This window comes from Sarcophilus harrisii, chromosome 2 (assembly GCF_902635505.1).
Source record: "Sarcophilus harrisii chromosome 2, mSarHar1.11, whole genome shotgun sequence".
NCBI classification, from domain to species: Eukaryota; Metazoa; Chordata; class Mammalia; order Dasyuromorphia; family Dasyuridae; genus Sarcophilus; species Sarcophilus harrisii.
The window spans coordinates 430,072,149-430,088,527 of NC_045427.1; the positions used below are offsets into that span (position 1 = coordinate 430,072,149).

General features: G+C 40.7%; 1 protein-coding gene across 1 annotated transcript in view; it reads right to left on the reverse strand.

Annotated features, from left to right (window-relative positions):
* PPP1R16B (protein phosphatase 1 regulatory subunit 16B) overlaps window positions 1–15,046 on the reverse strand; it is a 148,846-nt gene extending 133,800 nt beyond the window's left edge. The window contains exon 1 of the mRNA XM_012553610.3: window positions 14,694–15,046. The gene's annotated coding sequence lies outside the window, so the exon portion shown is untranslated. The remainder of the gene's footprint in view (window positions 1–14,693) is intronic.
* Between the last annotated feature and the right edge of the window lie 1,333 nt (window positions 15,047–16,379).

Genomic DNA, 16,379 nt, shown 5'->3' on the forward strand with positions numbered 1-16,379 from the left:
TTGTCTCCAGAGTCTGTCACCATGAGCCTGCTCTCTCTGTCCATCTAGTTCATTAATTGCTGGTGAAATTTGGATATATGAAATATTATTTTAAAAAATTGGTGGTGATAACTTCCAAGAAGGAGGCCAGGGCTCCTTTGTTGCTGCCTATCCCATTAGGGAGAATTCCAGTGGCCAGAGCAGATAAACAGGATTTGCCCACTGGGAGCTCCTGCAGGGCTGCAACTCTACTCCTATTTGATCCTGGGTTGTTTCAGCTATGTACCATCATCCCCCAGGCCAGAGCAAAGGGAATGGGGTTATGCTGCATTCTAACAGAACAGGACTACCCACTATTCCCTCTACATGATACTATATCCCATCAATATTATTGTTCTGTAAGAAATGACCAACAGGATGATTTCAGAAAGGCCTGGAGAGACTTACACGAACTGATGCTGAGTGAAATGAGCAGGACCAGGAGATCATTATATACTTCAACAACAATACTGTATGATGACCAATTCTGATGGACCTGGCCATCCTCAGCAATGAGATCAACCAAATCATTTCCAATGGAGCAGTAATGAACTGAACCAGCTATGCCCAGAGAAAGAACTCTGGGAGATGACTAAAAACCATTACATTGAATTCCCAATCCCTATATTTTTGCCCACCGGCATTTTTGATTTCCTTCACAGGCTAATTGTACAATATTTCAGAGTCTGATTCTTTTTATACAGCAAAATAACGGTTTGGTCATGTATACTTATTGTGTATCTAATTTATACTTTAATATATTTAACATCTACTGGTCATCCTGCCATCTGGGGGAGGGGATGGGGGGAAGGAGGGGAAAAATTGGAACAAGAGGTTTGGCAATTGTCAATGCTGTAAAGTTACCCATACATATAACCTGTAAATAAAAGGCTATTAGATAAAAATTTTAAAAATAAATAAAAAATTTAAAAAGATACTATATTCCATCTCTTGTCCAAATACATGGGTCTGACCAATTCACTCCTCTGCCCAAGAAATTTTAGTGATCTCCATTTACTTTTAGGTAAAGCAGAACTTTAGATAAAATAGAAAACTCCTCTAGATTTTAAAGCACTTAGAAATCTAGTTTCATTTTATCTTTTCAATTTATTATATATTTCTCTACAGTCAAATTGACCTGCTTTATGTTCTTCATACATAATATTCTATCTTCCATCTCTGGAAACTTTTCCCTTAAGCTTTTAAGCAGACTATCTCCCATGCCGATAATTCACTTTTCTTATCTCCAACTCCTAGAATTCCTAGTTTTCTTCAATACCAGAGAGAGAATTGATTTTATTTTTCTACAAAGATAAAAAAAAAATCCTCTTTGGATTTTTAAAAATCATTTATAACTGATCCCCTCCCCCACACACTATTTAGTCTAGTAACACAAGTCTTCTTCTTGCCTCACACACAATACTCCATCTCTCAAATTCAGGCATTTTCACTAGTTGTCCCTCAAGTCCAGAATTCTCTCCATTTTCATCTCCACCTGTTGGCCTCTCTGGCTTCTTTTAAGCCCAGATAAAATCCCACCTTTTATTAAAAAGCTTCCCCAGATCTTCCTTAATTCTAGTCTCTCCCCTCAGTTGATTACATATACATACATACACAAACACACATATGTATACAATTTACATATATAATGTAATTTATGTAATCTTTTATTATACACATCACTATAAGTCTATATGTATGTATGTACATCTGTATGTTGACTTCCCTTTATACTATGAGCTCTTTGTGAGCAAGGACTGTCTTTTTCTTCATTCTACTACAGTGGCACATAGTATGCACTTAATAAATGCTTATTAACTAACTGCATTAACTAATGCAGATTAACTAAATCTGGCCCTGAAGTCCTTCAGCCAAAGGAATCACAACCAATGATGATAACACACATTTATATGATGCTTGAAAAGCACCAAAAACATCACAATAGCCCAATATAGCTCACTCCAGTATTATGATTCCTACCTTTCTCAGGAGGAAACAGATTTGATGAGATTAAGTGACTTGCCCACACAGTTTTGGGGGAAATTTTAGATGATATAACTACAAAAAAAAAATTTTTTTTTTCAATAAATTATAAAAAACAAATGTTTTAGCAGCTAGGTGGTGCAGTAAATAGAGTACCACCTGTTGTCAAAAGGACCTAAGTTTAAATTTGTGTCACACTTTCTAGCTGTGTGTTTGGTTAACTTTATTTTTTTTAAGTTACATTTGTACATTCATTTTTAATTCCTGCGATCTTTCCACTCTATCTCCTTCCTCTACTTGACTCATGCTGGCTCACACTATCACAGACCCAAAACAAGCCCTGTTGATCCCTTCCCTGAAGCTCCCAGGAGCAGAATTCACCTGTTGTTCCCAATCCTAGAAGGTTTCAGGTCTGAGAATTGCAGAGAAGGGAAGGGTGAGCCAGAGAAGCTTTCCTGAAAGCCACAACACACCAAGAGGGAGGAGCTTCTGAAGGGTGAAACCTCTGGGGAAGAAATGTCTGGCTATTATAAGCATATAATTAGCAACAAAATCTGGTTATCAAAGAATAATAATGCTGACCCTTTACCTGAGTACCAAGCAGGGAAAAGAGGCTGACAAAAGAGAGAATGTGGAATGCTGTAATGAAAGAAGCAGTGAACCTGGTGGGACTCAAGAAACCTGGGTTCAAAATCTGACACCCATTAGCTGTGTGTTCACAAGCAAATGACTTAAATGCTCAGAAACTCATTTTCCTTATCCTTAAAATAGGAATAAGTACATTACTTGCCTGACAAGATTGTTTGTGAGGAAAGTGTGCTTTGTAAACTTTAAAACATTTTGGAAATGTGAGTTATTATTTCAAAGGCCAGTTCCCCTTTCATGTTTCTCTGGGAACTTGTAATCTATTACACAAGGGTCACTGATGGAGTCAATAATAATAATAGCTGGTGACCTTGCAAGGACCTCCCTCAATCAAATCTAATTCACTTGCATGTCATGGCATCACCTGCCAGATGTCATGGACTTTGAGACCGAAGGACCAAAAAACCAACCACAGCTGACATTTATATAGTGCCTTCTATGTGCCAGGCTCATGTGCTCAGTGCTTACAACTATTATCTCATTTGATCCTCACAACAACACTGAAAAAGTTGGTAACTACTATTATCATCATTTTAGAGATGAGGAAATAGGCACAGAGGTCAAATGATTCAGCCAGAGTCCCAGACACTACTAAGTGTCTGAGGCTGGATTTGAACTCAGAACTTCCTGAATCTATCTACTGTAGTACCTAGCCAATTATCTGCCTAGGTCTGAATCCTGCTTCAGATTCTTACCAGCTATGTGACGATGGAAAAGTCACTTAACCTTTTTCAGCCTGTTTCCTTGTTTTTACAATTTTGTTACTGTAGAAGTTGTTCTTTTAATTTTATTCACTTCATTCTTTTCCTGGTGCTACTTTGGAGAGAATTTGGTCAAATCTGAGCCCACACTGCTTCCCACTGAACAGTGCTTCCTATACTCTTGTGCCGGTAGAAGGAGGAAGATGTAGTGGAAAGATCAAATAAGGTAACACATAATGTGCTTTATAAACCTTAAGGCCCTATATAAATGGAAACTCTCGGTACATTTTGTGGTAGTAAAGAACTGGAAACAGTAGATGCCCATCAATTGAGAAATGGCTAAACAAATTACAATGCATGAGTATAATGGAATATTACTGTTTTATTAGAAATAATATGTAAAATATGATGAATACAGAAAATCTAGGGTGCTGATATACAATGAGCATGAGAATGAAAATGAGAAAAACCACCACCAGAAAACAATCAAAAAGAAATGTTACAAACTTAGAAAGCAAACAAGGCCATAAAGAAAAGATAGGAGAATACACTTAATGTCAATAGACTTGCATAATTGTATATATTGTCAAGATTTTTTTTTGGAATGTATTGATAGGTTTTGATTTTTTCTTCTTTTACCATCATTCCTCCTTTTTCTTTAAAAAAAAAATCTTTGTTATAATGGATGACTTTCTGAGAGGCAAAGGGGAAAGGATATAAAGGAAATGTTAAGTGATATAAAAGCAAAGAAAAAAATTCAATAAAATTTATTTATAAAAAACAAATGTTACTATACTTTAACATATTTAACATGTATTGGACTACCTGCCATCTAGGAGGAGGTGAGGGGAAGGAGGGGAAAAGTTAGAATAAAAGGTTTTGCAAGGGTCAATGCTGAAAAATCATCTCTGCATATATCTTGTAAATAAAAAGCTATTAAAAAACAAACAAAAAAAATGTTAGAATAGCTAGGTGGTACAGTGGATAGAGCACTACTAGCCCTGGTGTCAAGAGGACCTAAGTTCAAATTTGTCTGCACACTGTCTAGCTGTGTGACCCTGGGTAAGTCATTTAACCCCAATTGCCTCACCAAAAAAAAAAAAAAAAAATTAAATAAATTCCACAAATAGTAGGAAATATTATGTATAAAGCATTGTATGATACAATGGTGATAGAAAAAAAATCATTTTTTTCCTTTTAGATCTGATTTTTCTTGTGCAGAATGATAATTGTAGAAATATGTATAGAAGAATTATACATGTTTAGCATATATTAGATTGCTTGCCACCTAGGGAAGGGAGGAAAAAAATTTTGGAATACAAGTTTTTGCAAGGGTGGATTTTGAAAATTATGCATGTGTTTTAAAAATAAAAAGCTTTTTTAAAAAGAGAAGAAATGAAAAAAAGATAAAAATGACAGTTTCAGGGAATTTACTGTCTCTTTGGAGTAAACAGTACATAGTCCAATGATACATGCAAAAAAGAAAAATGGTCAGGCTCAGGAGCAAGAGAAATTTGAGGAGCCAAGGAAGACTTCTAGCTAGAAGACTGGAAGGAAAGGCTTCATGAATAACTGAGCAAGACTTTGAAGGAAGGAAAGGATAACAAAAAGTAGAAATGTGAGGAGGCCAGCCCAGGTAGAATCTGGATTAAGGCACAAAAGTGACATGTATGAGTGAGATAAATCAGGAAAGATTAAGTGGAATCCTATCATGGATGATGGAAAGCTAAACTACATTCCTGTGTATAGCTCACTGGCTCTTGGACTTCACCCTATACAGGAAACCTATCTTCCCCCTGGTGTTTCCACCTAGAAGATGCTACTTGCTTCCATTACACTGAAGAAGTGGGGATAGGGGAATCGTGGGTAGGCAGACAAGAAATGAAGATGTGGAATGACTGCCCCTCAGATTAAGTGATCATTTTCCACCCCAAAGAACATATTTTGCCCTCAGGTTTAACCCCAAACCAAATCCATTCCAAAGTAGTACCTGGAAGACTTATATGAACTGATGCAGAATGAAGTGGATGCAATTAAAAGAACAACTTCTCCAGTAACAACATTGTGAAGACAAACATGAAAGACTTAAGCTCTACAGAGCAATGCAATGACGAATACTGATTCCAAATAATGACAAAGCCTGTTACCACTTCCTCCCAGAGAGGTGATAGGTTCAGAATATAGAACAAGATACACATTTTTAGGCATGGACAATGTGGCAACTTGTTTTGCTTAATTATAGTTGTTAAAAGGGTTATTTTTCCCTTTTTAAAGTTAGGAGTAGATGGGAGGGAAAGAAAATTTATATTAATTGATAATTCTTATTAATTTAACAATTCTTATTTAAAATGTTTTTAAAGAAGTCTTAGAAAGAAATGTTCCTTAGCCTCAAAGCCAATAAACCCAGGGTTGCCAGGTTTTAAGATACTTACATCTGGGAGAAGCCAGCCCCCACATTGAACTGATAAGGAAACTGAGACTAGAAGTTGCTTGTCCTGATTTCTTTAATCATAATCACACAGGAAGTAACATAGCTGATATCTGAACCCAAGAGATTCCAAATCCCATCTCTTTTCACCCACCACATTGTTTCCCACTGAACATTGGTTCCCTATACCTTTGTGCCAGTAGAAGAAGGGAGATCTTCCATAAGGAAGAAAGATACAGACCCAACCAAAGGAACAAAGGAGTTGCAGGCTTAGGAATTCAATCCACCAGCAATTCAATGATTATCTGTTAAGCACCTACTTATAAACAATGTTCCTGGAATACAAAGAAGAAACTCAATTCTTAGTCCAACATTTAAAAAAAAAATAACTGCAGGTGGATAGGAAAGTGGGCACTGGATGGGGAAGACTCTGGGATTCATTGTAAGAGAGAAAAAGGAGGCAGTGTAGTATAGTGGGAAGAACCCTGGATTCAGTTAGAATACATGGATTTGAATCCTGGTTCTGTTGGTGATTGGAGCAGTAAATAGGGTGCCAGGTCTGAAGTGAGAAAGATATGAGTCTTAGTTCATTCTGACACTTCCTAGCCATGTGACCCTGGGCAATGACTTCCCCCTGTCTGCCTCAGTTTCCTCATCTGTAAAATGAGCTAGAGAAAGATATGGGGAAGTTACTTCAGTATCTTTGCCAAGAAAATCCCAAAAGGGGTCATAAGAAGTCAGACATGGCTGAAAAATAACTGATCAATCTACTGCCTACATGCTCTGAAGTTCCCTTCTAATTTTAAATCTAGGATTCTATGGCCCAGTTGAATGGAGCTCAAGGGCACCGGGGTTAAACCTTCAACTCTGCAAATGAGCAAAAAGAAGGGAAAAGCGATCAGGAAGGCTGGAGACAAGATGTTCAAAGAGCTTACAAAGTCAGGTCCTTGGGTCAATACATGTTTAATCATCCTGAAAAACTACCAACCAAGTAATGCTGAGTTGCAAAACAAGTCCCCTTGATTCCCTGCTGAGATGCCCAAGAAGGTCTGAAGGTCCAGGTGGTCTATGCAGATTCCCGAGCCAAATGGCCTTTAAACCTCTCAAGGCTAAAGTGAGGCAAGGAACAATATCTACTAAGGGTTAGCCCAGGGGAGGCCGATCAATATGACTAGGGAGCTTCAAAGGCAAAAACAATCTTCCTTTTAAATGCCCATGGCCCAGGAAGTCAGCAGGACAGAGTGTAAGGGATTAAGGGAGTGATGAATAGGAAAGAGACACAGTGTACCCAGATGTAGTACAACTACTAAGTAAATGCTCTGATTTCCCAAGAGGATAGTGCAAAACAGAGCTGCAACTGGTAAAATAGAGGCCAACAGGTGCCTTGTGAGTTGTAGAAAACACCTGTTCAGAAGCAATTTACTCAACCCACGAGATACTCTATCCGGGAGTTGTGAGACTCTGAGGTAATTGTGAGCTCAAACTTCCAAATCAACCAGAGAATCTCACCTGATGTCTACAGATCTCTGTTCCCTTTGGAAGAGAATCCCTTTCTTCTAACAATGGATTGAGAACCATGGCCCTGGGGGCTCAGAGGCCAAGTCCAGAGGAAAAGAATGTATTTGTACAAAGAAAACAATCACAGGACTTTTTTTGGTAACAAATACTGAAAACAATTTTTATTAGGGAATGACTGAACAAATATGACATATGAATGGTATAGTACTGTGTAAGAAATGACTAAAGGGATAAATTCAGGAAAATTTGGGGGAACTTATATAAACTGATACAAATAAAGATGCAGCCAATAAGACCATTTAGACAAGGGATACACAAATGTAATGGGAAACAACTGGGAAAGATTTTAAGAACTCTAGTCAATGCAATGAATTACAACTCCAGACACATGATGGTAGAGAGGTTATAAATTAGAGATGAGGAATAGGGCACGTTTTCAGACATAGGCAATAAGTGGATTTGCTTTGCTTACTAATTCTAGTTGTTAGAGGGTAAGATTTTTATTTGAGGGGAAGAATTATAGCAAACTCCCCTCCCCCCCCAAAAAAAGGAAGAGAAGGGGAAAAGCATCAATGATGAGCTATTTTATGGAAAGAGCTGAAAGAAGCCCAGAAGTAGACCAACCCATATGGTAGTATTGGTACTATCAGGATAAATGTAACAGATACTTTTAAAAAATAGAGAATGCCTGGTTTCAAACACCATCTTTTTTTCTGTTTGGGCTTTTTTTTTTTTATTATTATTATTATTATAGTAGGATTCAAGGTTATGGAGGTTTTAAGTTAAAAAAACATAATAATAAAGAACAGACAAAAGGCCACTGGGTTTCTGCTCAAATTACACATTGAAAAGCAACTTTTCTGCACTGATTTGGGGAATAGGGGAGGGAGCAAGAAGGAAGGGAGTGTATCATCTCCTTAATATATTGAAGCTTCCTCGTCCCCCTATTAGTGAAACACTTTTGCAGTTTATTGTCTTAGAAAGATTTCTAGGGACACTGAGAGGTTGAGTAATTTGTTCATGGTCACACATGGTGTCAGACAGCCAAATTTCTGAACATGAAATGTATTAGCATAGGTATCCCTAAACTTGGAGGGTTCTAAACGAATGCTTAACATCTTTCTGAAATAACCAAATGCAACAGTAAATTTGGAATGAAATCTTACTGTGATCCTCTTGGTCCAATGACTAGTATTTATTATTTTTTATTTTTTTAAGCTAAAATACTTCCATAAATAAATATTTCTTTGACTGGAAAAAAAATTTTAGGTCTTAAATTCAGAGCTTCCTATCACTATGTCTGACTCTCTACCCTAATGCAGTAGCACCAGAGAGACTTTTAGTGTTATAATATTATCAAATCCAAATCTGGTAATAGACACATATACTGTGTGATTCTGGACACACAACCTCAGTGCCAAGTTTTCCAAACTTGGAAAATCCAAAGATTCTCCAAAGTGAGAATCCCACAGCATCTATCTCTCAGGATTATTATGAGGATCAAATTAGATAATTTTTGTTTAAAAAAAAAAAGCACTAAACACAATGTCTGCCACATAGTAGATGCTATGAAAATGCTTATTCCCGTTCCTTCCAAAAATATTAATATTGAATTATGCTTAGACTTTTCAGTCTAAATTCCCATCAAGGGGTCAAAATTTAAATTAAACTCAATTCTTGCCCTTAAGGGCCTTGTAGTCAAGAGGTCAAAATGTAAAAAATTCAATTAAATACAGATATTTTCAAATTAAGAAAATGAATATCACAATATATATCCAGGAACAGAACTGCTACTTGGGGAATATGAGATGATACTTAATTGGCCACAGGGAGAAGGAAGAATTGCTCATTTCTTTGCTACTCTTTTCTGCCAAGGAGAATGCTCTTTGGACTGGAAAGTCAGAACAAAATAGCTAATAGGAAGCTGATATCTAAGACGAGTAAAAAGACAACAAGAGAAGATAACTATCCTTGATAAATTCCAGTCAACTAGGCTAGAAGAACTGTTAGATGTGATTTTGGAGCCATTGCCAGTGATCTTTTGAAAACTCATGGAGAAGAGAGGTACCTGAAGAAGTACATTTGTACTTTTTCAAAAAAAGGAAAAGAATGGAAGCTAGAGTTGACTTTGATCCCTGGGAAATTATAAAATGTACTGAAAAAGGGGTCCTTAGTGAATATCTAAAAAGGATGTGCTGATCACAAAAAAATCAAGTTGGCTTCATCTGGTCTAAAATTATTTCCTTTTTTTGACAGGAATACTAGACTGGTAGACCAGAGGATTTTGATCCAACAAGCATATATTTTAGAAGACAATTGTACAAAAATGATATTTTTTAAATGATCAGTGTCCTCAAGGAACCTACATTCTCTACTGAGGGAAGACTGCAAGTGATACAATTTACCCAGATTTTAGCAAGGTATTTGACAACCACTCAGGCTATTTTCATTGAAAATATATAGAAATGTGAACCACATAATAATAACAATTAGCTGGATTCAGAATTGGATAAATTATGACTTTAGAAGGACAATTTTGAAGTTTCCCAGGAATCTAATTTTCACTACGTTACCACCCCAATGCACTTGGGATACAAAGATAAAATTGGTCTCTCACTCCATCATAAAAGGAGGTTAGATATATGGGAGAGTGGGAACAGGAAACAAGGATGAAGACCTAGGATTATAACAATATGACAACTATTTTTTATCAATGTCTTGGATGAAAGGCATGTAAGATTTTTAGATGACCCCAAACTAGGATAACTAACACATTAAATGACACAGTCAAGACTCAAAAGCATCTTGAAAGTCTAGGATATCAGGTTGAATTGAATAAAATGAAGTAACACTTATAAAGATGAAGCCTTACATAGGTATAGAAAAATCAGCTTCACCACTATAATGTAAAGTAAAGGTATCAAACTCAAATTTTGCCCTCCTGTTATTCAAATGTAATCCTCTCTAGATTAAAATATAATTAGTAATTGGGAAATATTTAATAAATAAAAATCAATACAAAATAAAAATAATACAAGAGATAAATCTTAATTTGTGGCTTTCTTAGTTAATATGTGGCTGGCATTTGAATCTGAAACCACTAATTTAAAGAAAACATGGCTAAATAGTTAAAACCGCAAACTCAATATGAGCCAAAAAGGTGACATGGTAGCCAAGAAAGTGAATGCATTCTTATGCTGCATTAAGAGATTCATAGTGCCTAAGATTGAAAAAGTGAGATCCCTATGGTACTGTGCCCCAGCCAAATTCCATTTGGAGTACTGTCCTCAGTTAGAGAGGTCATTAATAAATTATATGGTCCAGGGGATAGCAACAGAGTTGGTGAAGAGCCATATGAAGTTAGTTTGAATGAATTGGGAATGGATAGTATGGTAATGATACTAAAAGATGTCATGATATGGATGGTCAAGAATTTGAAGCAAATCTATATGGAAGGTTAGACTTTTAATTTTGGCCCTAGAGTACAGAACTAAAATCAGTGGTTGGAGGAGAGGGGAATTGGCAATGAAGCAAATTCAGTGTTTAAGTGGAAGAAAACCTCCCCAATAATCAGAAGTTTCTAAAAACAAAACAAACAAACAAAAAAAAAAAAAACAATGCCTCATTAAATAGCGAGTTCCTCCCTGGAAATCATTAAAAAAGGAGTTAGATGTCCTTTTGACAGGTGTGATTTAGAGGGCTCATTGCTCAGGTATGGATTGGACTTAAAGTTCCTTCCAACTCTAAGAGTCTGTGATTCTATATCAAGAAGAAGAGTTGAGGAAAATTTGAAATCTCTGAAATCAGGAACTTTGTTTGAGGTCATTTAGTCTATCACATTCTCTTTATAAATGAGGAAACAAAGTCCAAAAGGGGGGAAATGACAGCCAGTGAGTAATTGAACTGAGATTTGAACTCTTGTTAAAAGTCATTGTGGTATAGTAGAAAGAGCACTAGATTTGGAGTCAAGAGGTAGGTTTACTCCTGAGACTTTCATTTAACAGGGAGTATGATTTGGGCAGGTCACTTTTTCTTCTCACCTTAAGTTTCCTCACTTGTACAATGTGGGGTTTGTACTAGTCACCCTTCCAGGTCAAGGAATATGTTCCAATGACTACAGATCCCATTATTTTCATCACACCAAGTACTTTGTCTTACTCATCTTTGAATTCTCCATAGTACTCAGTTCAGAGTCATAGTATAAACTATGTCTAAAAAGTTATTAAATTGAATAGTCCCTTTGATCCAGAGATACCATTATTAGAGATCAAAGAAAGATGAAAAGGACCCACACATTCAAAAATATTTATAGCAGCTCTTTTCTTCTGGGAGCACAAAACTGGAAACAAAAGGAAACTCTGGTATTCCAGTTGAATGGGGAACATCTGAACAAATATGATATAAGAATGGGATGGAATTCTATTTTGCAGTAAGAAATGATGAAAAGGATGGTGTCAGAGAAACCTGGAAAAATTTGAATAAACTGATGCAAAGTAAAGTCAGCAGAACCAGGAAAACAATTTATTTTACAACATTGTATGGGAGTGTCAGGAACTTGAAAGACTTAAGAACTCTGATTAATGCATGATTCCTACGGACTAATAATGAAGAATGCTACCCACTGAATGACTGAAAACTGAAGGTCTCAAAATGAAGAATGAGATTAAAAAAAATTTGTCCCCGACTCATGTGGGATTTTTTTTTGCTTGACCTTGTATATTTATTATAAAGGTTCTCTTTTTCTTCTTTCTCAAGAGATTAGAGAACAGATAAATATTTGTCATTTGAAAGAAATTTTAATGAGGCACTCAGTTTTCAATGAAGGGAATAATAAATGAGTTTCCAGTGGAATTCTTGAGGGATAAAGGAGAGCAGGGTCAGAAACAGTTTGATTAACATAATTTGGGGGGGGAAATGGATTCTAGGTGTGATTTTAAAAAAAAGAGTTTGAGAAGGAGCAAATCTATTCTATCAGATAGCAAGATCAGATGGGAGGTTAGGGACTGTGGAATTGGTAGATATAATGAAAAGTCTTGGATTTTGGATCAAGTATCACAGACTTGGAGCTGGAAAAGACCTCATTTTACAGATAAGGAAATTGAGCATTTTGCCTGCAATTTCTACAGAAGTGTCTGTAGGGGATGGCAGCCAGAGGAGGATGGCAGGAAGGATTTACTGATATACAATCCTCAGATTATTAACTATACCCTACTATAGCCATCCAGGCAGCAGCCAAGCTGGGCCGTTTCCAGGAAGTTCTTCAGAACAGAAATTATATTTTATGGAATTGAGGGAATATGATATGAAGATGTCCCCAGGCTTTCCAAATCCTGCCTCCCTCGTTGTGGTCCTGCAGAGGGAAATAATAACAAACTAAAAAGAGATCACCCAAAACAGCAGTCTCTAGCTTTCCTTTAAGCACTCCAGGACAGCCAGCAGTATAGGCTAAGAGTATTTAAGCAAAGCTCTCCCCACAGAGGACTTGGGCAAAAAAGGAGAGCCCAATTCACAAGGGCACCTGGTGTAGCCCTGCTCCAGTGCAGCTGGATGGATGCACAGTTAGGAAGGGGCGAGAACAGGGGTGTCATTATTTCAGATGTAATCACATGGTGCTGCTCCCATTAAGCCTCCTCTTTATGTTTTTTAAACCTTTTTATAAAACATTCATCTCTCTTTGCCGGAGGTCACAAACATTTGGGGCATTCAGAGATGGGCACTGTGCAGGCTTTGGGGGAGGGGTAGAATTTAAGAATTTGATTAGCTGTTAACATACATGAAAAAACAAACTGGAAAGTCAGAGGAGGCTCATCCCAAGCCAGGGGAATGATGGTCCAAATGTACTCTAAGACCTTGCTATTATCCTCTGGCCCCCTAAAAAGGCCCTTTCACCAGAGAGGCAACTTGGCAATTGAAACTAGAATGAAGAGAAGTAGAGCGGAGGACAGGAGAAGAATGCTTACAGTAGGGTGCCAGGTTCTGATATGGGGACCAGGGCTGACCTTGGCATTATGGGTGACCTTGGGAAATCCCTTTAATCTGACTTCTGGGGAAAGGAGATGCAAACATTTCTTCAAGTCCAAGGCTTCATGAAAGCTGAGTTCGGAGTCCTGACTGTAAGTGTCCATCTATGTTCTTACTCTTAGGGAAATGATCTATCTGGAGTCTGTGAAAGGAGAGACTGAGGTACCTGCAGCTCAGACCCGCTGGGCTGCTCTGTGGAAATCTCTTCTCCCACCTTTACCACTACCCTATTCAATGAGATTTCTGTGAAGGCTCGGTTACTAAGCAACATTTCAGGTCCAAAGGGGGTTTGAAAAGTAGTGGTTTTTAAAGCCCCCCCACCTCCCCAAAAAATCTACAAGAGTCAACTTCTGTGAGCACCCCTAGAAAAAAGGTTGCAGGTCTGGTAACCAGCCCGTGTGAGTGTAGCCAGACTGAGTGATTCGCTGACCCTACATCGGGGGCGGACGAGTGGGCAGGGATGGGGACCGACCCTGAGAGGGCGTGCTTAGCCCAGCTCCCTCCGGGTCCCGAGTCCTCCGCCAGTCCGAAAACACCTAGCCCCGGGGCCGGCGGCTCCCGAGAGGCGGGCAGCTCCCTCCCTGAGGAGATGCCCACAGCCCCGAGCGGTCTCTGCGGAAGCGAGCCGGGGGCAGGACCTGCGGCCCGGGACCAGGACCTGCGGCCGGGACCAGGACCTGCGGCCGGGACCAGGACCTGCGGCCGGGGCAGGACCTGCGGCCGGGACCAGGACCTGCGGGCCGGGACCAGGACCTGCGGCCGGGACCAGGACCTGCGGCCGGGGGCAGGACCTGCGGCCGGGACCAGGACCTGCGGGCCGGGACCAGGACCTGCGGCCGGGACCAGGACCTGCGGCCCGGGATCGCCCGCCTCCTTTCCCCGCCACCGTGGGCCGCCCGCATCCGCCACGATGCGAGGTTTGGTCCAGGCAGTCTCGCAGCACACACCTGACTCGATTCCCTGGATCGCAGGGGAGGAGATGTCGAAAGCGGACCTCTGGCCACATTGTACCCCCCAGCTCCCAGCCCCTGTTTCCTGGCGCCCTCGATATCCCAAAGCCTGGTACCCCAAGACTTGCGTACCCCTGACCTTGGGTTCCACGAAGCCCAGGAGCCCAGCTCCCAGCCTCGCTCGCCCAGGCGCGCCAAGCCCCGGACCTCAGGTGCTCCCCGTGGCCGCGTCCCCGATCCCCTGCTATTTTCGGCCCGGCCTCTGGCGTCCCCAAGCCCGGATCCGAACCCTGTCATTCGCTATTCCAGCTCCGAACCTCTCAGCCCCCGGAGCCCTGGTGCTGGGCCAGCCCCGCAAAACCATCCGCGGGTGCCCGGGAAGCTTGACCAGGCCGGAGGAGGAGAGAAGCGGGCCCTCCGGGGACTCACCCGCGTTCAGGAGCCCAGATCTGGGCGGCAGCGGCTGCAGCCGGTCCAGGCTCCGTCCGGCCCCCGGCGCGGCTCCTTGGCCCTCCGTGCCTGTGAGTCCGTCTTCCCACCGCGGCGGCGGCGGCGGCGGTGCTGGCGCTGGCGGTGGCTGTGGCTGCTGCCGCCCTCTGAAGCCGGCTCGGGCGACTGAGCCTCTGCTCCCGCCGGCTCGGCTCCGCCCCCAAGGCGGGTCCTGGGGAGGAGGCTGGGGGAGTGGGGCCGCAGTGTCTCGAGGGAAGGGCTGGGACCCGGCCTGGAGCTGTGGGCCGGGACTCCAAGGGGACTGGGAAGGAAAAGGGGGGACGCGGACGGGGAAGCGCTGTCTGTATGAGTGGCGTAGGACGGGAAGAGATGTGGGACCAGGGGTGGGGGTTGCAGAAAATGAGGTACTAGGACGGGAGGGAGCTGTCACCCGGGGAAGGGGATTTTTAAATGTCGGGAAGGTTTTCAACTGCAGAGAAGAAGAAAGAAACACGTTTCCATTTGCACAAAATAGAGGCCTGGTTGAAAAAAGGGAAGCCCTCCAGGGGGACTAAGATTGGGGTGGAAGATAAGAGGAGGAAAGGAAAAAGAGACGTTTCAGGGCACGTGCCCCTTTGGTAGGTGAGGAAACTGAAACCTACGGAAGGCAATCCCTGACTGATCACCTAGAAATTTAGTGGCAGTGAGAATTAGAACTCAGCTCTACTGAATCCCAGCCCAAGGCTTTTTCCATGAGCACCATACTTCTCCTTTCCCCCCCACATGTGGGAAGATTTTCTATGAGGCATAAAACAAGGAGCTTGTACACTGAAAATTAAATGAGGGCTCCCCCTGAAACCTCCCTAACCCCCCCTCCTCTCCGAACCTACAACAATGTTCTATGTAGAGCAGCTCTGGCCACTGCCTACCAGCTTCTGACCATAGAACAGAAAGGGAGTGAGATGGCTTGCTGATATATCATTTTGAAAAGAAGGAAATGGTTAAAGAGAAAGTCTATACTATCTGCCTCCAACTTGTTGTTTTTAGGGTTTCTAGACGAGCTAGTTTTCTGAATCTTCATCCTTCCAAGGAAAAAAAACCATTCAGCCACTCTGTCACAAAGTTCCAGCTTTGGGAAGGATCTCAGAGAGCATCCCATATAAGAGAAGGAATACCCTCAACATCCGCAACCGGTCGTCCGGCTTTGAAGACAACCACTGAGAAAACCCTATCAGGCTACAGAAGCAACCTATCTACTTTGAATAGCTAATTGTTAGGAAGGCTTTCTAATACTGCTCCAAATCTATGTCCTCTATAACTTCCCCTCCCCCTTTCCCTCCTCTGATGAAGCTGAGTATTTAACTCTCTTTATTGGATCCTCTCATGCCCTAGGGTGGACTTTAGAATTGACTGATAATAGTTAATAGAAGAAAATTATCAAGTAAAAAAATACATCAAAATCATTTTCTAGAATCAGATCCAGTGGGTGCCAAAGTCCCAGAACAATAAGCTTATTTTCTGAAAACTACACTATTTCCTGCATTTCAGAAATCCCAGGATGCAGTAGTCCTAGCTCTCCATAGGGTGGCAGAAAGGATGGTCAATTATATCAGAACCTTCCGGACTTGGAATCAAATCCTGCTTGTGCTGTTAAATATTGGTGTGGCTCTCAGTAAGCAAAATCAC